The 24,046-nt window shown below is 45.9% G+C and overlaps 1 protein-coding gene across 40 annotated transcripts in view; it reads left to right on the top strand.

Moving 5' to 3' along the window:
- The first annotated feature begins 829 nt into the window (after nucleotides 1-829).
- Nucleotides 830-24,046, top strand: part of NRXN3 (neurexin 3) — a 1,038,943-nt gene continuing 1,015,726 nt past the window's right edge. For 19 of the 40 annotated variants that reach the window (XM_030007361.2, XM_030007359.2, XM_030007328.2 and 16 more), the window contains exon 1: nucleotides 834-1,086. The gene's annotated coding sequence lies outside the window, so the exon portion shown is untranslated. Of the gene's footprint in view, nucleotides 1,087-24,046 lie in introns of all 40 variants that reach the window. The other 21 variants (XM_030007362.2, XM_030007358.2, XM_030007356.2 and 18 more) reach the window with 4 other exon arrangements.

The following is a 24,046-nucleotide window of genomic DNA, read 5'->3' as shown; positions in this document are numbered from 1 at the left end:
TAGTCGTCTTTGAGGTGGACTTTCAGCATGATAACGCATTAAAAATCTTCACATAGACGTTCCCCACAGAAGGCGCTCTGAATTATGTTGTTTACTGTGCTAAGTGCTAATGGTGATAAAATGATAAATATCAATATTTAGGATATACACTCTGAATGCAATGCTGACCCCAGCGCAGTCGATGGTGTCTGTCAGTGCCATTGCCTCTACTTTTACAAGTGAGGAAACAAGTGGATAAAAAGTTTGAGAGATTTGTGCAAGGTAACAAGGAAACGTAGTGGCTGGTTTAAATGAAATGGGCAGTGTCAACTGAGTTGAAATATCCAGTAGGTTTGGGTCAAACTCTGAGCTAGAAGGGAAGAATCTTTGTGAACTTTTAAGAGTTTTGGGGGGATCACGGAGGTGATCGTCTGAGGAAGGCGTTACCTCCTGCTCAGATGGCAGGTGCCTGCTGGCTTGGGTAGCGTCGGCAAACGCTAGAAGGTAAAAATAAGCCGTCTCTCCCCCTTCTCCTTGCTGGGACCAGAGGCGCAAAAATACCCCCTCGCTCTGCCGGCCCGCTGAGGCAGCGCTCGAGGAACGAGACGCTGACGGGGCCGGCGACAGAAGAAAAGCCTCCAACCCGTTCCCGGGAGCAGGCGGCGGCCCCGCCGCAAGCGCGGGAGGAGAAGCCCGGCGGAGCGTTGCTGCCCCTGTCCGGGGCCGTGCCCGTGCCCGCTGCCGCGGCCGGGCGGACCGTGTCGGGGGGCCGGGGGCGCGGGCCCGCGGTCTCTTTAAAAGCCGGGGCCGGGCCGGGCGGGCGCGGCGGCAGGGGGCGGCGGCGGCGTGCGCGGGGCTCGGGCTGCTCCGGCACCGCGGCGCGCTCAGCCCTGCGCAGCTCCGCCCGCGGCCGCCCGCGGCTGGCTCGGCTCGGCTCGGCTCGGGTCGGCACGGCACGGCACGGCTCGGCTCGGCGCGGCCAGCCCAGCCCAGCCTTCCCGGGACCCCCGCGAGCCTCCGCGGCTGGGGCCACGCTGGAGCCCCCTGCCCCGCAGCGGAGGCGAGCCGCGAGTTGGCGCGGCGGCCGGCGGCCGCCCGGCTGCGGAGGTGAGAGGGGGCGGCGGGCGGGGGGGCGGCACGGCACGGATCGGCGGGGACTGCCCGCCCGGCGGGCGCTGGGCGCCGCCGCTCCCGAGCTCCGCGGGTGGGTTTCTCCTGACCCTCCTCGCGACAACTATCTCGGATCGTTTTATTCCCTCTCCCCGTTCCCCGCTGCCCCGGCGGGGCTGGGCGCGCACCGACCCCCTGCGACGCTCCGGCCCCGGCTCTTTTTGCCCGACTTTTTGGGAAATCACAATTCCCACGGCGGGGCTTTTTGGAGTGGAAAATAGGGGGGGCCTCGCGAAAAAGAAGAAGACGCTACGCTGAGTTACGGCAGGGAGATGCTTAGAGAGAGCCTACTGTTTGACTGAAGCTTAAGGATTTCTTTTAAAAAAAATTATTAATGAGGAAAGAAGAGAGGCTGAAGATGAAAGTTTTTTTTCCTTTAATATTTTTTTCCTCTTCCAAGTCTTCGGATCTATTACAGTAGTGCCTTTCTTCCCCGCCTTCCATTTGTTTGTATTAATGATTTAGTAGCCGTCTTGCCTGAAAACTTCCACCGTGAGCGACTGCTGTGGGTTTTCAGGCAGTCAGTGACCTTAAAGGTTGGTTCAATGCTTTCTTCGTGCAAGATATATGTGAAATAACCACTGTGGTGTTGGTTTGGTTTTTTTTTTCCTTCTTCTGTCAAAAAAAAAATCCACCTGCTTTATAATTTAAAAGAAAACATCATTCAGTCAGGGAGTGATGTAATTCTCCTACCTAAGGGCACTGACTCTGGTGCTTTGCAGGTGACTTGTCTTTTGCTTACTCTTTAAATTTATTTTAATTGCAGTCTTTTGCAGCTAGGAAGTAACATATTTACCCAGTGCTCTTTGAGGATGCATTTTGTTAAAATTGAAATCTTTCTCTTTCAAAAAATTTTTTTTTCCTGATTTATCCCTCCCCAAAGAAAACAATAAAAAAGATTAGGCATGAGATCAGCGGCAGAAAAACCAAAGGATCGGGGAGGCAGAACCCAGGCTAAAAACGTTGAATCGTTTATAAAAAGGACACTTTCAGCCTTTCGCTTTTCCATGCTCTCTTTCTACCTTTCTATGGTCAAACTGTTCAACGCTTCGTTGCAGACAGTTTTAAGAAATTATTTCTGTTTTTCCTAATTATTAATTGTTCCTTCTGTATTTCTTACTGCACGCAATTATTCCATGATAAGCACACAGCCCTCCTAAAAAGGTGAATATTTAAGTGACCGCTCACCAATACCTGCTTATTGCATATTTTGAGGGGCTATTTTTTGAGGGCTGAACTCTGAGCTAGACCTGCGAAAAGTCTAAGAGGGATGTTGAGTAGGTGGGGGAAAAATTGATCACAAAAGGTTTTGTTTGCCGTGATGATACAGTCAGTTATTAATTGTAACGTGAACCAGAAGGGTGTTACGTCTGTCACCGGTTTAAGTTAAAATGGTCATCGGTGTTAAGTTGGGCAAGTTTATCTAAGGGTTAGTAGTATTTTGGGGGGAGGAGGTTGCAGAGATTATTGCTCTTGGTTTTGGGACTGGACGCACTTTCAGCTGAACGAACTAGATTATTGTATAGACATAATTTTCCATTTCTCTGTTCCTTTTTGGTCTTTGGCAGTTTCTTAAACATTGGTGTCTCTCTAACAAAGTATCTGGTTTTTAGGAGTAGGGAGGTGCAGCTGGGGACATTGGAAGTTTGGGGATAATGGGAGCAACAGGACTGTATTTATTTATTTAAAAAAAAAAAAAAGTTAGGAGGTAAGGATTCTCTTTCTGGAGCATTCGGGCACCTTCCGGTGGGGTTTGTCTCTAGGCTTTTAATTATTTATTTTACTTTTGTCCTTTAAAAAATGAAGTAGAGCAAAACCAAAATGAAACGAAATAAAATTACAGTAAGCGTTAAAAAATAAATAAATAAAGGAAGGGAACGACTGAAAGCCCAATACTCGATTTCATCATCCTGGTGGTGATGGCTTCTCGATAGAAGCGATATCTGCCGATATCACCCCTGTTCCATGGCTGTAGCCTGGCCTCATTTTACGCTGCGTTTCCACTGAACATGTTGACGTGCTGCTGCTTATATAAGGGGAAGAACAAATTCAAGCGGATTAGTGCTTGGGATTTTGAGATCGGCTACCCAGATCATGTTGTGGGTTTTTTCCTTTCCTTGGGGGAGCTAATGGGGAAAGGCTGGAGAATGATGGGAGGGGGTGAAACCGGGATTGGGGGAAGATGGGGGTGATGCGGGGAGCAGCTTATTCGCATAATGTCTGCGCTGCGTCCCTTTTTCTTTTCTTTTTATAAAACCCATTATCTCTAAAAACACATTATTCTTCAGCCCGGTCTAAAAAAAAAAAAAAAAATAGTGGGAGGGGTTAAAATAGCGAGGGGGTTTGGTATGGGAGTCATTAGACCCACTGCTGCAAAACCAAGATACAGAAATCCATCTGCACCAACATTTCGGGGGGAGGGAGGGCATAGAGAGGGGGGAAGGGATGGATTGTCTATCTTGGATTAGCGAAGTGGAGCTTTGTATTCTTCGTTTTCCTCCCCATTTTCTGCCATTTCCCCCCATCCCCCCCATCCGCACACCCGCTTTCCTCCTCCCAGCCCCCCCCCCCCCCGAAGGTTTCTCGTCCCTTGACGAGAAAATTCTGTGTTACATCCTGATGGCTCTGCGGCTTTTTTTTAGTGCATCACAACAGTGGCATGATGACCTTTGCTTCATGCCACACAGATTCGGGTTCCCGATAGGACTCTGACCGCGGCTTAGGCACACATGCACACACTCATACATCCGTAGTCATGTACCTAGGACAGGCCGTGATTTAATTCTGATTTTTGCATGTGCGTCTTTTGTGTGTGTCTGATAAACATTGGCAGAGGGTAGGGAACACAGTAAATGCCAAAGGCACGTCCATACATTTCGCCAGCCCCTCTTGCCGCTCTCTTTTCCTGGACATTGTGTCACACATCATGAGATTTTGTATTGGGGAGGGGTGTGCCCTGTGTGGATGGCAGGGGCCTGGGGGTTGGAGGGAGTGTATGTGTACCGGGGAGGGAGTAATTGGGGGGGGGAAATGGACCTGACGATGCTAATAACATTATTTTGGTCAAATGAACGTCTGGTGATAATGATTCAGTGTAACCATCCGTGAAATACATGCTTGCGACACACTGGAATAAAGGTTACTCCAGGGAGCTCTGGCAGAGCCAGGCATGCTCGGGGGAGTGAGCTGTCCCCTTGATGGGGGAAACAAAATTCATAAGCACCCCCGGCCCCCTCCCTTCCTGATGCCTCTTTGCATGTCCGAGCTGGAGGGCATTGCAATGGAGAGAGGGGGTGGGCTGCACTGGAGCCAGGACCAAACAAAGCCTTCCCGCCTCATCCTCCTGTGCCATCCTCCCTTGCCCTCTTTGAGCTTATCTGTGCCGTTGATCCAGACGATACAGGGATATCGCCATTTCCATGCAGTCCCTGCCGGAGGCTGGAGGGTGGTGAATCGAGAGGGGGCGGGAAAGCTCCTTGTGTTTCTGTTGTAGGACGTGCAGCAGATCCATGGCTTTTTGGGTCTGAGTAGAGCAGGGAAAAGGCCTGGGGGGGTGGGGAGCAAAGGAAGAAGAGAGTCTCTTCCTCTCTCCCTCCTTCCCTTCCTTCTTTCCCCCACCTACAACATAGGGAAGGGCCAGGCAAGCCTCAGCAGGTGGCTGCAGGTAGCTGGTGTGCAGGGGTGGGGGAGCCGAGGCAGTGAGAGGGATGCTTTTCCTGGGTTTCAGGCAGGCCAGGACCCTCTCCAAGGCTTGCAGACCTGCTCAGCACCCTCCTTCTCTGGGTGCAAAGGACCTCATTGCTTGGTCACAGGCTGCTCACACCCAAGTGGAGGGGAGCTGGGGGAGAAAGGTGCTCTTGCGGTTCCACCAGCCACTGCTTCTCATCTCCTGCGTGTAGTTGTGCCTGCTCCAAGGTCTCCACGTTTCTGGATCTTTCCACTTCATGGAGCAATAGCAAAAGCTGAATAAATAGATCTGTCCAGGGCTATTGTTGTTTGCCTTTTGCTTTTCTCCTTTTTCTCTGACCTTGAGGTGCAATGGTAGACTACAGCCAGGAAGATGGAGCAGGGGCATGTCTGGAGTCCCACGCTTTTAGTGTGGGTGATGCCTGGAAAGATACCAGTTTCCCCCACTCCCTTGCTTTGTGCTCACCAGAGCAAATCTTGCCTCAGCCGCCCAGCTTCACCAGTAGTTACTTTTTGATCTCTCCCTGCCCTCCCCTTTACCCCAGTCACTTCAGATATCGATGTCGTGCTGCAGCTCCTGTGCTTGTAGGCCAGCCATGGGTGCTGTTGAAGATGAAGCAGTGGCCAGCTGAGCAACAGGCAGAGGGTGCTGCAGGGCCCACATGCCTGGTCCCCCCCCCCCCCCCCGAGACTGCCTCCCTGGTACCCTGCAGGGTGAAGGTGGGCCCTGGCCTTATGGTTCTTCCGTTTCCCCAGTGATTAAGGTACTAGTGTGTTCTCGTGGCACAGTGAGCCTCCGTTTCTGAATTATTTGTTAGCAGGAATAGGAAAGGTTGGAAAAAAACATTATTATAGGTAAACTTCAATGATTGCAATGTGAGTTTTGTAGCTCAGCAGTCCCTGACTGTAGTGCTTTGTCCTTCCTTGAGCTTGCATAGCCAACGGAGCAGAGTGAATTTCACATAGCGCTGGAATTTACTCCTGACCCCACATGATTTGCATCCTTGAAGGGAGAGGGGAACTCAGTTCCTGCAGAGCTCTCAGAGGGTGGGAGGTGGTGCCAGGGGTAATTTGTGGTAGCAATGGTGGTGGATTTTAAGACCTGTGCTGTGCAAGTCCCTGTGCAAAAAGGAAATAAGTATGCCTCCTCCCTCCCTTACTTTCCTCCCTTTTCAAGCAAGGGGTGCTTGCTTGAAACCACCAAGCCATCAGGTGCAGGCAACTCTTACTCTTTTTTGTGTTAGGATTGAATTTAAACCCTTAACCTAGAGGACACCTTCAAACTGCAGAAGATCTTCTGGGTCTTGTCTGGCATATTCCTGGGAAGGGAGAATTTAGTCCCTTTCTTGTAGCAGCAGTGGTATTTTGGTAGATCTACTGAACTACTTGCTTTTGTTTTCTGCAACATCCTCCAGGGCTCTTGAGTTTACCTGTCTTGAGAAGTGGAGTGTATTTTTCCCCCTTGATCTGTTTTCCTTTGCCCTCTCCTCAGCTCTGTGCTCTGGGCATGTGCAGGTGGATGTCTGGATACCGGCTGAGCTGTGATATGCTGTATCAAGGATAAGGACACACAGTGATCTGGCCAAGAACAAACTGAAGGAGCCAGACGCTTTGTGATGACCAAAAGCCAGGATAAGAAATGGCCTCGTACAATGATTCAAGAGACACAGTGTTTAATTTAAAACCAAAATGCATCTAACTTTATCTGCCCTTGCCCCCCCCCAGCATGAAGAGGAGACAGGCTTTATTTTGGGACTATTGCCAATGCAACTGGAGCCAGAAATTACCCACATTTTGGTTAAGCTTTGGAAATTTTTATCAGCTGTCTTCTCCCCCTCATCCCCCTCTTCTAGTTAATAGCAGAGTCTGTCAATCTAGCAGAGTTGGCTCTTAATTCATACAGCAAGTGGTGAGGAAGATATTTTGAATTTCAGAAACCAAGATGCTAGAGGGGTTCATAGCTTCTTGAAACCACCACACTACATAATCTTGGGTCAGGTCATTTGCTTTTTCTTTTCTTTGGTTTCTCCTCACATGGGCATAGACAAAAGCAATTCATGTGTGTAAAGGACTCTGAGAATCAAAGATGATGTTTTGACCTCTCACCACCAATCCAAACAGCCAGACCAAGACATGTTTGTAGAAAGGCAGCATGGGAGAAGTTTGTTCTGCCTTTCTCATTGTGGAGTGGATGGCAGTGGATAGCATTTTCAGTGCTCTGCATTTGCACCTTTTTTGGGGGGGGCATGGAAAAATCATGACTTTAGGTTGGGCTAGCCCAAGTATTGTTTCACTGAGGTCTGGTAGGGATGAAGTGCAGTGTCCCTGTACTGGTGTGTTTGAAAAATTGAGCAATAAGGCTCCTAGTGGAAATATGCCAGTGGTGTTGGAAGATCCTGTGTTCTTCCTTAAGGGAAGGTGGGGATGCAATTTCTTTTGTTGCCATTCACAGAAAAAGGTGCTCTGTGAGCACTATTTACAGCTTTTGGGATCCGTATACCACGCAGCCAGCTTGGCAGTCCTCCGTCTGGGCTAAAGCCTGCAGCCTCTTGGGACTCCGGGCTGCTGCAGGCATCACCGTGTGGCTTTGCAGAGGGTGATGGAGGTTCGTCCACAGCCATCAGAAGTTCAACTCCGTCTGAAGTGTGTCCCCTTGCGACAGAGTGGACTAGCCCTTCATCTGCCTTGCTTCCTCACATCTCTTAGAGCTTTCCCCTTGTCTCTCACAGCCATGTTCCTGAATTCTCTCCCAGGCATGCTCCCCTGCCTGTTTCTTGTCTGCTGGCAGCAGGAGTCAGCCAGGGTGTTGGGAAGGGGATGTCAGGGATGAGGGGGGCTCTGTCAGCATACCTGTCGTCTCTCAGCAGTGTGCTCAGCTCCTGTCCTTTCCAAATTCCTTTCCTCTGCCCTTGATGGTGAGGGACGGCTTATTTCGAACACAATCTGCTTGTGTCATTCCTGGCCCTGCCGCTTGTCATCCATCACATCACGGCAACTAATTAACACTAGTAGCTTTGGATCCTGGGAATGACAGTGCTGGGATAGTAGACTTTTTCAAAGATCCTGATGTCTCTCTTCATAACTAGGGCAGCCCAGCCCAAGAGTTCATGGACTCCGTTGTCTCTTGCCTGCTGCACCAACTGTGTAGTGAGTGTGCCTGTGTGTTTAGCAGGGAGGGTGCCCAAGGCCTAGGCCTGCCTCATAATGCCCTTGACAGTGCTGCAGCATCCCCTGCATCCAAGTACCTCCCAGCAGCCGGATGAGAGCCAAGGAATGGGATAGAATAATAATTGATGAGGATGGGGGGAGGTATGATGTAAACCTTTTGAAGCTGCCGGTAGCTTCTCCACTGCCTTTGGGTACATACAGCTGTGCGTAGTCCCAGAATCTGTTTGTGAGTTTGACCCTGGGAGCATCCTCTGCTCATGGCAAAGCATACTGTCCTGTTTCCGCTGCACTGCTAATCTTACTGCTGTGTTGATGGGGGGTGTCGTCAGGGGAATCAGCGTGCTGCTCCCATGGGGATGGCAGGTTTAAAGGTGAGGCATTGGTCACACTGTGAGGCTACCCAGAGAGCACTTGCTCCCATTCTCCCCCTATTTGCTGTCTTTCCTGCTGTTGTGAACCACTTCTAAAAGGCGGAAGAGTCCCATGGGGATGGAAAAGAAGATAACTGGGCAAGAGGATGATGTTTGCTGGCAGCTGAAGGGGGATGAGGAGAGGAAGAACTCTCCAGTGGGGTAACTGTCTGATGGGACTGGCTGCATCTGCAGAGCAGGGAGGTGCTGGCTTCATTTCAGTCTGCTGTTGCAGCCCATTTTTTTTTTTCCAATAATGTGTTAATTAAACATTGATTTCAGGGGAGAAAGGAATCTGCTTGGACTGCAGAAACTAAATGGAGTGTGGAGGAATGGGATCTGGTGAGGAATGTGTGGAAGGACCTTCTGTCAGCTATCTTCATGACCAGTCATGGAGGGAAGCAAGGAAAGGGCTGGAGAAAAACCTGTTCACCTTAAGCTTAGAGTCTTTCACTCATTTAAGGGGGAATCTTGTTCCTTCTGTAACTGCACAGTTTTCAACTGATGCATGCTGAGGAATTACCGGGTGGCCAACTGTATTTTCTTATAAAATATAAGTAATGAAATATTTCATTTTTATTAAAAAGCAAAATGTAAAAGAGATTTTTTCAAGGTATGTTAGTGTTCAAGAGGTTTTCTGTTCAGTTTGGCACTCTCCTGATTTTCTACTCTTGTAGTTACTGTGGTATCTATAAATTAATTAAGCTGTGGTGCAAGTTAAGGCACCAGTCATAATGGCGTAGTTGCTCTCATTACTTGCAGATATCTAGTAGCTCAACTGACCTTCATTTACTGCATGTGGATAAGTCAGTCACTGAACATGGGCATGACTGTGATGTGCACATTTAACATTTTCTCTTCTGGTCCTCAGAGCACTGGAAGGTGAGACAAGATTGTGATATCTCCCTCCCTTGCTCGGTTGAACTCTCTGCTGTTCATTAGACTGGAAGAGCCAGTGGGAGGCTATGCTGCCCTCCTTTTGTGCTTCCAGGTGTTAGGGACGCATAGGGAAGATAAGAGTCCTTGCTTTTAGTCTGAGATCTTATCTGGAATAAACCTCTCTGCTGATGTGAGCAATATATTCTTACGGCATTAAACAGTTTGATTTGAATTATTTTGACCACTGTGCTTTCTGTCTTCACTAGTTCTGGGAAATAATGGGAAGGAGGGAATAACCTGTCTGACCTTTCTGAGCATTGCGTAAGTCTGAAAGTGATCTCGCAAAGATCTCAGTCAGTTCATGGCAATAAGCGAAATGGCAGCATTGTCCTGAGAAGAAACCCATCTTGCCTGCTAAATTCCTTTCTGCACCATCTGCAATATCAGACTACAGAAGGATCTGCTATAGCAACAGGACGCATTTGAAGAGGAATGGATTAAGCCATGGAGCAACTATTTTCCAGGAAGATTTTTGACCTGTTTTTGGCTGGTGAAACCCACAGAATCACAGAATGGTTGAGGTTGGAAGGGACCTCTAGAGGTCATATGATCCAACTCCCTGCTCAAGCAGGGCCACCTGGAAAAGGTGACCATGTCCAGACAGCTTTTGAATATCTTCAAGGAGGGAGACTCCACAACTTCTGTGGGCAACCTATGCCAGGGCTTGGTCACCCTCACAATAGAAGAGTGTTTCCTGATGTTCAAACAAGACCTCCTGTGTTTCAGTTTGTGCTTGTTGCCTCTGGTCCTGTCACTGGGTGCCACTGAAAAGAGCCTGGCTCTGTCACCTTTACACCCTCCCTTCAGGTGTTTATATACATTGATAAGATCCCCCATGAGTCTTTTCTTCTCCACGCTGAACAGTCCCAGCAATCCCAGCCTTTCCTCGTATGAGACATGCTCTTAATCCTCTTTGTGGCCCTTTGTTGGACTCTCCCCATTATGTCCATCTCTCTTGTACTGGGAGGCCCAGAACTGCACGCAGTACTCCAGGTTTGACCTCACCAGTGCCGAGTAGAGGGGAAGGATAAATTATGAGTTCTGTGAAAGGAAAGCTGCATGTATCTGAGAATAGAATGGAATAGTTCCAGTTGGAAGGCACCTGCAATGATCATCTAGTCCAACTGCCTGACCACTTCATGGCAGAACAAAAGTTAAGGATATTAAGGGCGTTGTGCAAATGCCTCTGACAGGCATGGGGCATCGACCACCACTTTGGGAAGCCTGTTTCAGTGTTTGGTCACCCTCTCTGTAAAGGGTTGTTTCCTAGTGTCTGGTTTGAACCTCCTGATCCATCTTTGAACCATTTCTATACATCCTGTCACTGAATAGCAGGGAGAAGAGATCAGCACCTCTCTCTCCACCTCCCCTCCTCAGGAAGTTGTAGAGAGCAATGAGGTTGCTTCTCAGCCTCCTTTTCTCCAAACTAGACAAACCCAGAGTCCTCAGCCGCTCTCCACAGGACCTGCCTTCTAGCCCTTTCACCAGCTTTGTTGCCCTCCTCTGGATGCATTCAAGTACCTTGACATCTTTCATAATTTGTGGGAGAGATTCCAGTTTCTTTAATTGTTCTGTTACTGTGGCCAGTTACACACTGCAATCTTTTTGTAAACCATGAAGAAAAGAAATTTTAAATTATTGACTGTTTTGACTTTTTTGGGGGACAGAGATGGGGAATGCAGGAATCCTGTGATGGGACTAAGGCCAACCTTCTCAAGGGACTCTGTTTGCCTGATATTGCATTGAAGTCCTGGAATCAGCTGGCTTGTCTGGTCAGCTTATGCAGCACTTTGAAAGAGGGTATGGTACAACATAATTTCAGGTGTATGCATTTAAAATACCTGCTACATATCTGGGAATCAAAAGTTAAGCGCTTTATGGGAAAATACAAGGAAACAAATTGATCTTTGATGTGATTTCATATAAGTAATTACTCAAGTACTTATTGAGGGTGTGTCTAACAACAGTGGGCCAAAAGACATAATTTTGTTGAGCCAAGTCTTAAGGATTTAGCTCAATATAATTAGTTTTTTAAATGTGTCCCTTGTCTTCCTTGTTGGTTGATATGACCTAGTTAATGAGTTGGTAGCAGCTCTGTTTGGTACTAGCTTGGGTCATAGAGTGATGTCGTGCCTGGGATGTTGCAGTACTTTTTTGGCAGTGGATTGTAATTTCATTGAGTGAATGTGTTTTATGAGGCTAGAGTGAACTACTGTTTTCTTACTGAGATCACAGTGTATCAGATAGAAATGCAGAGTGAAAAGGGAGTAACAAATTGATAGGCTTTTGATAAGACAGTAACTCTTTTTAAGAAGTTTTCCTGAACACAGCAGTTCTTCCATGCTGTCTTTGCTGCTGATGTGTAACATGAGGCAGAAAGTTGATCTGCTTTCTTGGCACAACATAGGTCATATACCTATTAAACTGGAAAATGGTGTGAATTTGATAAGAAGAAATTTAATAAAGACAAATGAAAAGTACTGCACTTGGGAAGGTGAAATCAAATGTCTACATGTAAAATGGGGGATAACAAGCCAGGCAACAGAACTGCAGAAAAGGATCTGGGAGGCACTACAGTGAGTCAGAGACTAAATGTGAGTCAACAGTGTGGTGACGTTGCAAAAAAGCAAATCTCATTTTAGGGTATATTTAACAGGAATGTCACGTGTAGCACACAGGCAGTAGTTTTTCTACTCTAGCAGCTGCTCCTGAAGCCACAGCAGAGCACTGCTTCCAGCGTGAGCAGCAAAACCAGAAACGGTGGAAGGAGATGAGGGGAGGACAGCCAGAGTGGCGAGCACCACCTGCGAGGAGAGGCTCCAAGAACCAGGTTGGTTTAGTCTAGAGAGAAGATTGATGAGGGACGTGAGAAGTCTTCCAATATTTAAAAGCTTGTTTTAAGACGACAGTGATTAATTGTTCTCTGTGTCCACTGGGGATAGGACAAGAACTAATCAGCTTAATTTGTAGCAAGGAAGATGTGGAGATAGGTGCTAGGAAAAGCTTTATGAGTATTTGGATAGTTAAGCATGAAAACAGCTTCCTGAGGGAGGTTGTAGTGCCCTCATCACAGGAAGTTTTAAGAGCAGATGAGACAGAGACACCAAATTTTATCTGGGTTGTTTTATTATAGTTTTGACTGGGTCAGAAGGGGAATGGGCTGCCTGAACTCCTGATGTCTGGTCCCAACATCTCTTGCACTCACTGAAAGGCAGGCTTCTCCCCTTACTGGCTGTTATGGTGGGAGTGTGGGGAGGCAGGGCCAGGGCCAAACACACCCTCTGCAAATGCCCCTGCAGCACCTTCCATGCCCCTGGCATGATCCAGTTTTACAGTGCATGTCCCAAAAAGGCCTGAGGGAGCTTGTGCATTCGGCAGTGTCACATTAGCATCCAGCACTGTAAGCCTTTCTGTTTCTGCAGATAACAAAGAAGCAGGGGGCTGGCCCAGCTTTTTGCATCCTTGTAACTAGGAAATGGAAGTTATTCAAGACTCTTATCCTGGTTATTGATTAACTGACACTGGGAAGATTTGGAGAAATGATTTGGAGTTGGAAAAGAAGACTTACACTTCTGCTTTCACCTGTTAAAAACCACTGCAGGTTTGTATGGTGTGTCACAGTTACTACAAGAACGTTTTTTCTGTGCTCTTCCAACAAATGTAGTGGATGAGGGCAAAGGATTTTCCTCACTGCAACACCTTTTTTTCCAGTTACCTAAAGCAGAGTAGTGTGGATTAGGCATTGCAAGGGGGCACGTTACCACCCAGTGGATTTGAGAAGAGGGAGCCTAATACCTGATTCAGTAAAGACATATACTTCAGTACTTGTGAAAGGGGCTCATGGTACTTCCAGAGAGGAGGATGTTGCTCGAGGAATGGGGCTCTTCCTGACTGTTCAGCAAAACCTTTCATTGGCTACTAGAAAGTAATCCAAGACATACTATGTGGTGTGTTACTTCTATCTTTTCCTGAATCTTAGATTTACATGAACAGCCTGTCTGGAGCCAGTCAGGCCTAGGAGTGAATTTCTGAGCATCTCCAGTGCAGAGAGCTGGTTCCCCTAACAAACCTCAAAGAAGGAAGTTTCTTCCTTTTCATTTAGCAGAACATCCAGGAATATATGCTTGTTGGGCTTGGCCACTATGTGTATGCGCAGTTTATAATGTAACCATTTTCCACCTTCTTACATAAACTTGTAACTGCAGGCTTTTGCCATTTTTCAGAGCAAGTGGAGGTTGAAGATGATATCCTCTGCTTCTTGGCACTACAAGTGAGTCAGGGTTGACACACAAAAGTAGGAGGCAACAGTTTGTGTGTAGGAAGCTTGTTCTGTCCAAGGAAAATCTAAGGGTTATATGCAGGGTGTTAGTCCTGCTGCACTGCAAGGCTGGCATCTTCTTCTGGAGCTGAGTTCACACACACTCACCATTTGGAGCATATGGAGAGCTCAGCAGATTCAGGCCTCAAGGGATGACTGGTGAAATGGTCGAAGGTATGTTGGGATGTAATTATTTGTTTATGAGGCCCCATATTGCACCGAGTAAAAATTGTTTATGAACAGTTGTGAAGTCAGGAGGGAAACATTTGAACCCAAGAAGATAGTAAGATATAAGCTAATTATTGTTGTTATTATTATCCCTGCCTATTGTGGTAGCACCTACACAATCCTGGTTCAAACGCAGGGCATAAAATGTTCCCTGCCCCAAACAGCTAGCAAGCTAAGGATGAGACAGGAGACAACAGATGGACACAGATAACTGGGGGAGTACAGAAAAACAAAGATTGGTCAGCAGGATGGGTGGTATGATAGCATGTTGACAGCTTAGCTGTTGTCAGGCTTTCTGTAGGCATGTGGCAAAGGATTACAACAATAATTCAAGCTGCGGCCTTTGCTTTGGTGTTTTTGTGTGTGCATCTTCCATCTGCTTTATTTAAACAGCTTAATTCTCACTTGAGGTTTTTCTGTCCCCAAACTTCCCGTCATTCATCTGATGTAGGTAGGGAGACACACTGGTCCAGCAATGAAGTGTCCACTGCAGTTTTTAAGGGAAACTGTAGTTTTTTATTACACAAAAAGAATGAGACAGTAAGCACAGGATTTTGATGCTGTGTGTTTAAAAGGATGCTGGGAAAAGACTGACTGATCTCGGCAGGATGAATATCCAAAGTGGCAAAATGCAAGAGGTTTGTTAGTCAAAGTGGTGTCTTACCAAGGTAAGGCAAAAGCTATGTAATGCCATTTGTAGGCAACAATTCTGTGCATATAGGTTATGTCCTTGGTGCTGTATATTGGTGAGTGCAAGAGTGCCTGAAAGTGTGGAGGGCTCTGATTCAGCTGCACAGCAAGCAGTCATTCCAGACGTGTGGCTGTACCGTGCTGCTGGGGAACTTGGGCATGCTTTGCCTTAGGGGCTCTGCCTATGCCAGTGGCTGCATTCACACATGTGTCTTGTTTTGGGTGTTACCAGGAGAGGCCCACAAAATGCAGGGTGGACATCAAGTAATTTTAGGGTGTCCTTCTTTCTGAATTTGAATTACACCAACTAACTTTTTGTGGTGCTGTGATGTCCTCTCTCTTTTACTGTGTGGTTTGTTATCATGACACAGTATCACACATCAGGCATGTTATAAATGTGTCTCCTATTAAACCTTATGTTGCCAACACCCATTTCCCACTTTGGCCTGCCATGTCATTTATTGTTCAGCAGCCCAGGAGTGACTGTGGGACATTAGATGCAGCTACATGTTGTATATCCTGTGTATAATGCGAGTAGTTAAAATGGTCTAAAACTTAAAGCTTGAACTGTCCAGTCAAGTCTTATTTAAGGTATTCTGGGTGAAGTGGTTGCCAGGAATCCTCCAACACAGGCAAACTGCAGAATTATGGGACTATTAGTGCTAGAACACATTTTTGGGGCAAGTTTTTATGGAAAAGGGATTTGGGTGTTTTGGGGTTTATTCCTGGCTCTACTACAGAATTCTGTGTACCTTTGGAAACAAGTAATTAAAAGTACTGTGTTTTTTGGCTCATGTCTCCATGCTTCAGTTTGTCCTTTATGGATGGTGAGATTTCATAGCTGCTTGTAGAGTTGTTTGATTCGAAGCTTGAAGAGTATGGAGAACGAGGACCAAATATTCAGCTCTTCTGAGCTGAACATACCCAGCTCTCCCCAGCTTCTTTGCATATCATGCTCTAGCCCCTAACCATCAGGATGGTTCTTGCAGTGGTGAAAGCTAATCATATACTGAACTGTGTTGGCAAAAGCATAGACAGCAGGTCAAGTGATGGGACTATTTCCCCATGCTCAGCACTTGTGGGATCAAGTCTGCCTACAGTGCCCAGTTCTGGACTGACCAGTGCAAGAAAGATGATGACAAAATGCAGCAAGTCCAGCAAAGAACCGCTGAGGAACATTGTTAGTAACTGGCTGTCATTAGGTTGTTGTACCACTGACGACTAGCCGTTGAGTGCAGTGGTCCAGTCAGTTTTCCATGTGCTTTGCAGTACACCTGTCTGGTTCTAGCTATCTATAAATCATCAAATCATAGAATATCTTGAGTTGGAAGGGACCCATATGGATCATCGAGTCCAACTCCCAGCTCCTCACAGGATTACCTAAAATTAAACCATATGACTAAGAGTGTTATCCAGATGCTCCTTGAACTCTGACAAGCTTGACGCCCTGACCACTTCCCTGGGGAGCTGTTCCAGTGACAGACCACCCTCTTGGTGAAGAACCTTTTCCTAATGTCCAGTCTGAACTTCCACTGATGCAGCTACATACCACTGTTAGTATATTTAGTATTGGAGTATTATTATAGTATTGGAGACTCTTTCAAAATCTGTGCTCTCCTTTTCTTCATTGGGCCTGTCATCTCACCACAGAAGGCGATCTGGTTGACTTTTTTCCCTTGGTAAATCCATGCTGGCTGTTCCCAATCACCTGCTGGTCATTTGTGTGCCTGGAAATGGGTTCCAGGAGGATTTGCTGCATAACCTTCCTTGGGAGAGATGTTAGGCTGACCGGTCTATAATTCCCTGAATCTTCCTTCTTGCCCTTTCTGAAGACAGGTGTGACATTTACCTGTTTCCAGTCATCAGGAGCCTCCTCCAATCACCGTGAACTTTCCAACGTGACCGAGAGTGACCTTACAGTGACATCAGCCATTGTTGCATCCCTCAGTGCTGTTAGGGCATCTTGTCTGGTCCCAGGATTTTGAGTATGCCCAGTTTGCTTAAATAGTCCCTAACTCAGTTGTCTTCTGCTGTGGGTAGTTTTTCAGTCCCCTGGATTCTTCCACTGGGCACATGGAACAGGAAGGCTGAGAAGAGTCCTTGCCAGTGAAGACCAAGGCAAAAAAGACATTGAGGACCTAAGCGTTTTCCTTTTACCACTAGTCCCCTGTCCCATTCAGCTTTGGGCCCACAGTTTCCTTAGTCATCCTCTTACTGCCAGTGTGCATTTAGAAGTCCTTCTTGCTTCTTTTCACATTTTGTGGATTTTCATGCAATTTCAAGCCTTTCTAATTTTCATCCTGACATGCCAAGGCAGAGTTTCAGTATTCCTCCTGGGGAGCACACCTCGCTTTCACCTTCCATTCGCTTCCTTCTGTGTTTGAGCTCTGTCAGGAGTTTCCCATTGAGCCACCTGCATCTTTCCACACCTGTTTGGCTTCCCACACATTGAATTGGACTGTTCTTGTGCTTTGAGGAATTTGTTCTTTAAGATCAACCAGGTCTCCTGGGCCCCTTTGCTAGATTATCCCATGTAAGTACTCAGTGAATGATTTCTTAAAGCTCTCCAGTGATTATTCTGTCGCCATAATTGTGCTGGGAAAATGGTTCTGTTTGTAAACTGATTTATATGTCATTTCAGATTTGGTTGTTGTTCTCTGTAATTTTTGTCTCTCTCCATGTTAAACACATTATACCTCTTCACTCTATTTCCATGTAAGTCTTTTCTGTCTGCTTTATAGCCTCTTTTTGCCGGACTCTGTCCAGATGTTTTCATGCGCTTTATTTGATTTTTTTTTTAATTGTCTTTTTCTCCTTTTTTTTTCCTGACACCTCCCTTCTTTATACTCTCAGAGGTAAATAATCAAATGGAAAGGGCAGGAGTCACAAACTTTTTTTTTTCATTCTGCCATTGAGTTATTTCATGACAAAAGCAAATTGCTATCTTTATTTCTTATCTCTAAAATGGGTCTCAAATTCAATAGGAGTTTAAATTCTTTTTGTTGAAGATCATAGACAACAGACCGATTTATTTAATCACATTTAGTACACACCTCATCTTAGGATTGGTTTGAGATTCTGTCCCAAAGTGTTCTCTCAGTTAATGGTTGTCAAACTTATCAGCAGATGCTGCCAACCTTCAAAATTCTCTGCTGTGCACCATGTAGCTTTATCCTCAGACTTTTCATAACATTGCTGTTGAAAATCCACCTGAAACGATACTGTGGACTAACTGTAGATTAATTGCCAAGACCCTGATGACTGCCACATATTTAGAAACTGAACTAATCAAGTTACATATTCCGTGTAACAGTGTTGTGAGCCCTTCATGGAGATCTGTGCCATTGCTCAAAAGAGTAAAGACACAGGGTCCTTGTTTCAACCCCTTCCCCCACAACCCTGCTGTGATTAAAAGAATGGGCATCTATCAGTACTCTAGTCCTCCAGACTCTACAGAGAAAAATCCAACTTTATATTGTAATTATATGGAGAGGAGAATAGTTTTAGTGACTATTAATCTATTTAATTATATTACTGTATTCCCCAGTCATACACAAGAATGTTGTTGTGTGTGGTGCTGTCCAAATGTAGAACAAAAGGTTTTCATTCTAAGTGATTTGTGTCTCTAAAGCGTGCCCCTCTGTGGCCTCTAATAAAGATATCTTTCTATAATTGATTGAGCTTCAAGTACTGCACCCAGACAGAATGTCCTGAAAGACTGTAACCTGCAGGAAGAAGTGAGTGAGATGAGTACTTGTTGGTATGCTAGCAGCAAACTGTATGATACCAAATTCCTGTGTGCCTTCCCAGTTCAGGTATGCGTTGCAAGGGGTAGAGAGCTTAATTTAGAAAAGTTTCTAGATCAGAAAATTACTTGTACATTCAGACAAGTCTCTTCTGGAATGAATATGGTTGGAGAGGGGTATTCTGAGTGCTGTGGAAAGTTGCTATGACAAGGAGTTCACAGGTGGTATCTGGGCATACACGCAATAGTAAAATACCGGTTAAACCTCTTAGTTCATCTTGTCTGTATACTAGGCTTTCCCTTGTACTCCCTTTCCTGCTCTAGATGATTATGGTGAATAGTGGCAGAATATGGTGTGCACCTGTATGTCTGTAAGATCTGGTTTTATTGTAGCCTTGCAGAGAGGGAAGGCAAGACAGGCGAGGCAGCCTTTGCTTTACATCTCTGCTGAAGTCAACCACACAGTACTTATTCTAATGCCGTTGGTGTTGTGTCTGATCTCAAACGTGAGCAGACATAGGGCTTAGTAAATTGATGACCTCACTGTCTTCCCATCTTTCTCTTCTGATAACTAGATGGCTAAGAGGCTCAGGCAGGGATAAAGCTGGAAAACGCAAGCTCACCTAAGTAAAGCTTGCATTTTGGGTGGCTTAGTATGATTAATTTTGTCCCTGAAGTCCTGGCTTCAAATCCTGGTGAGACCATGAGTGAAAACAGTATGTGAAGGTCTTCAGTTATTCCCTGCTTGGTGTTTATTTCTATGCAGAAGTAGCCCAGGAAATTTGGTGTATGGCAGGCCTAGGAGAATCAAGGGGATTCTGAGGAAGGGTTGTGGGAGAAGATGGGTCACGGGCTGTTTGGCACACAGCTCTCCCATACATTCCCAAAAGCCAAGCAGACGTGCTCAAACACTTGCAAAGTTTGCATGTTTGCACACTCTGGTTGAGCACCCTCCCTGAACTCTCTGCCCGTGTGCCAAGATGGCACTTGCTGGCTCCTGCTGTGATAATATCTGCTGGCTTCTGCGTGTACCCAGCACAAGTGAAGCCCTTTGTGGAGCTGAGGCTCATGCTGGCTGTGACAGTGTTTTCATAAGGCTCAAACTTTTATTCTCCACCTCGTTCCTTTGAACTGTGCCCACCACTCTGTGAATACTAACACCAGCCTATAAATTATCCAGCAGGGCTCTGGCACTTTAGCAGCCTGTGTTTTCAGTGGCGTGCATGCATAATCGATCTGGGAGACTGCCTCTGCTTTTAACTTGGGCATTTGCAGAGACCTTAGACTTTCAGAGTTTCAATCACAGCTGCCTGTATGTTCATTCACTTCTCTGCCTGCCTTCTCCTCTGCCACCCACACACAGCCCTTTGCATCCGGCAGGGTAGCATGTCATGTCACAGTGTAACCTGCCATAAGTTTGGGGGTCATGCTATAGGCAACCTTCCTATGATGTGCGGGAGCAACAGGGCACTGCAAGCAACTTTGCTGTAGACTGTCATGCATCAGACTTTGAAAAGCTCCATCCTGACTCACTACTTGGGGGTGTGTGTGTGTCTTTGTCCCCTGGTGTGCCTTATTGGTCAGCCTACTGAGCAGGTGCTCCTCTCCTTTTCTTCTCTCATTTTCCAGGTGAAGCTCTTAGCATCATAAATACTGCCCCTGTGACTCATTGCTCTTAGCTTCTTTAAGTCGCTGGAAAGTTGCCTTACACAGTTGCCTGCTGACTGTCTGTAGAGTTTGAAGAGGTAAATGGCTACTCTGGTATTTGGCTGCTGGAGTTGACTCCTCTTGCCTCGGAACTTCTTGGTGTCCTTACCTAGCTCTGTCCATAGCCAAAATGTCTCAGCTGAATCTTTTTTCTTTTCTGTTTCTAGGGATAAGTTGCCCCAGAAGAGTCAGCCCAAACCTTTGTCTGAACTTCAAATGGAGTCAGCCTTGATTATCAAGGCTTCACTTATCTCTTCCAATCAGTTCTTAGTAAGCCACCCTCTTAACACTGGCACATCATCATGCACCCCTGTGAAAAGGTTTGGTAATTGTTTCCTGTATGAGCAGTTAGTTCCCAGTGAAAGATTGTGCTATTTGATAGGAGGAGGAGACAGGGTATGGTGTTTGTGTGATTGGGAACCGGCAATGCTAGGACTCAAAGGAGCAAATGGGGAAAATTAAAGGAGTCTAATAAATGATTTAACTGTAGAGGTACTGGAGACATGGTTGGGGCTAACAGCATAGATGACAGTCTGGTAGCAAAAGAAGCGGGTGGAGAATAGGTAAGAAAAAGGAAGTTTTAAGAGTAAGAGAGACAAAAATGTGAAGAAAATTACCAAGCTTTCAGTGAGGCAAAAGGACGTAGGGAAGTAGGAGAGGCTGGAAGGGAGAGGGACTAGAGAAAAAGTTTTTGACTGAAGAGAGTGAACAAAGAGAGCAGAAGGCAGCTTTCCGATTTATGAAATGTACATCTAACAGAGCTTCGTGTGTGTGCTGACCCCACTGACATCTGCACAAACTGCACAAGAGCCTGGCCAACTTAGCATAAAAAGGGAGAGGGGAGAGCCAGGAGGCATCACTGGAGGTGGTGTCTGGAAGGAGCAAGGTGGGAAAGAAGACGATCTCTGGAAAGGGAGAGAATGCCAGGCAGTGGGTTGGACGTGGGGGAAGTGTGGGGAAATGTGGAATGGAAAAATTAAGTGACGAGAGACTCCTTTTGAGGAACAAAATCCCTAAAGACATGCAATGCTTTTAATATTTTTATTCTTTTATGTAAAAACAACCCCCAAAACATTCAACATGCCTTCCCCCTAGGTGTGTGATTGGAGAGGTAGATTGCAGAATGAGTCATAGATGTCTCATGTTTCTAGGGTAGAGTGTGAAAAAGCAGATCGCTTACTTTACTGAAATAAGAAAAAAGAGACCGTAGCCGGTATTGACACTGTGTGTTGAATGTTGAATATGTTTTTGTGCCTGATGGGAAATGTGTGTTTGAGGCAGAGGATTTTCAGTGCATGTGTGTTGTTTAAGGAGTGCCCAGCAGCTTCATTTTACTTAGCTGAAAAAAGTGCTTTCCTTGGGCTCACTTGCCAATATTTGAGTTTCCATATATATTTTTCCTTCCCTATCTGTATGGGTCTAATCCAGCTCAACTAACAGGGGATCTGACTGCTTACAAGAGAAACTTACAGTAAAACTAACTTGACACAAAATGCTGTCGAATGGAATAAGCATTTAGGTGAAAGGCATTTTCCCTTCTAATCCTTCAGTTCTATTAATTTTAGGTGTTGCTTGTAACAATAGCAAATAAAAAAGTATGCTAATAAAATAATGATTTTTTTTTTTAATTGGTAGTATCCTTTAATGGAATATAATTTGCCAATGACAACTTACTTTAGGATCCAAGACAAATAGCAAGAAAGCTTTGTAGGTTTTTGTTGTTAATTTTAAATGTGCTTAAAATGAGTGTAAGATCTGTTAAAAAGCAAGGGCGAGTTTCTAAATTTTAAAGCCTGGTAGGGAAGAAGATGCCAATTTTTTTATTCAATTATTATCAACTGCCTTGATCCCACTCTTGTTTGTGGTGTGGTTTTGGGTTTTTTTTGTGTGTGGTTTTTTTTGTTGTTGTTTTATTTAATATCAAAGTCTGAGTCTATGGTGAAAAGGTTTGAGGAATCATATCATTTTGGACCACTTAAATTATTGGACAGGCTACTAATTCATAGTGAGGAGAAACACATGGTTCAGCTACATAGAGGATTGCAGGAAATGAAGGACATGGAAAGGCATTGTGAAGAAATGAGGAGGGTGCAGGTTAGTATGGGATAAGGGAATAATGTTCCTTCTTTCATCTCATCTACTCTTCAGATATTATAGTCTGATGAAATTCCTGGGAAGGGCTCGATGTGCAGCTTGCAACTGGAAGGACAGAGCATGGATGTATGGAGTGGGGAGGGAGGTTATTGTGGGCACAGCCCCAGGTATGGACTCCAGATAGCATTATTATAGTGTTACTCCTTCATTTCCTACTGTGGGTCTCTGCAGCTCTCTTGTGGAATGTCTGTTGCAGCCAGTTTTGCCCCTCTTTCCTGGGGCTGGCTGCATCTGGTCTTGGTTCATTTCCTCCTCTGGGGGAAACTGTGGGGTTGGCAAGAAGATTCATGCTGGTCCTTGCCACTTTTCTTCCGGATGCCGCTGCTTTTCAAAGTCCCTAGTTACATTTTCTTTGGTTAAAACTAGGAATGAAAAACACACCTTCCATCAAATGACCAGCCTGAGGCTAGAATCTGTAATTGTGTGTCCTCATCCCTCCCTGGCTTCTCTGGATGGAGAGGGAGAGGCTTGTGCTTACCCTTGGAAGAGTGCAGCTTTCTCTGCTTGGTGCAATAGTGGAAAGTCTCTTGAGCTGACGTTGGCTGGTAATGCCTGCTGGCTGAGATGAGGTGGTAGAAGCTTGCTTTTTGGGAGTTGGTATGGGAGTGGGAAAGGGGTGAGGCCCATCAGTTCTGCTGAGGATAATAGGGAAGCATCGAATTGGAATGACTTGGAAATAGCGTATATGATGCAATTTCTTAGTCTGTGCAACAATTCTGTAAATTTAAAATATAAGATCTACCTGTGATTCCTCCCCTATCTTCTCTGATGAGGGAGGAGAGGAAGTTGATTATGCAAGGGGACACTGTACATGCAGATTGAGACCTTGAGGACACCAGTGAGCATGTAAGTATGTTGAAAGAAATGAGGCCTACAAGACCAAGAAACGTGTTCTTGAAGCAAGGCTATGGGAAGACTTGAGAGCATACTACCTTCTTCAGCTGAGAGAGCTTTGTCGTATCTGGTGGGATTTTTCTGTGCAAAGTAGTTGGTGAGGCTCCCCAACCTCTCCCTAACAATTGAGATCTGTTTTGTTGATAATAATTAGCTCTCTGCTGTCTTATTCCTCTGAATTAGTGGGCATGGTTTTTTTTCATCCCCTTCCTATCTATTTCTTCCATATTGCCTTTCCTTCTGCATGAACAAAAACCAACGTGAAGCGATGAGGGCAATAACGGTCTCTCTTCTGGAGATAGCAGGCATTCACTGTATTCCGACAGGGAAGGCTCATGCAGAGTTATTGGTTCACACATTGAGCTGGTGGCTTAAAGAATTAACAGCTGACCGTCCCAGAGAAGAAGGAACAGGGCATGCCTTTTTGCCAGCAGTGCAGCTGCTTTTGCATTGGTAGTGGCTAGATGAGGTGGACTTCAGCTGACCATGTCTCCTGTTTCTTTGAGAGAGAGGGGAGACACTTTGGATTTGTCTGAGCTCTCCTTGGGTGTCAGCTGTTGAAATATGTGGTGGTGAATTATACACATGCAAGATGTATGAAGTGAAGTTGAACTAGATACTTCTTGTCATATTGTTCTCTGGTTTCCATGTTTCTCTAGCCAAATGTTTCCTTTTGCTGAGGGTTGCCCTGCATGTAGCATGTTCTTCTTCTCATCTGAGGCTCAAATGACACTTGCTTTCTTGGCACTGCACCAAGACAAAGACATTTTGCTTCACTAGGGACTATGGTGCAACATTTACTGGGGCTAATGAAGTCAGACTGTGTGAGAAGAAAACATATGACCCTCCCTTCAGTTCCTGTGAGATATATCGTCTAAAGAAGTATAAGGAGAAGCCAGCAGAGCCTTCATAGTAAGAGCCACGCTAGAGCGTGTCACCCTCAAAAGCAGAAGCAGC

Source organism: Aquila chrysaetos, chromosome 2, assembly GCF_900496995.4.
Source record: "Aquila chrysaetos chrysaetos chromosome 2, bAquChr1.4, whole genome shotgun sequence".
NCBI classification, from domain to species: domain Eukaryota; kingdom Metazoa; phylum Chordata; class Aves; order Accipitriformes; family Accipitridae; genus Aquila; species Aquila chrysaetos.
Note: the sequence above shows the minus strand (reverse complement) of the source record. Positions and strands in the feature narration are given on the sequence as shown.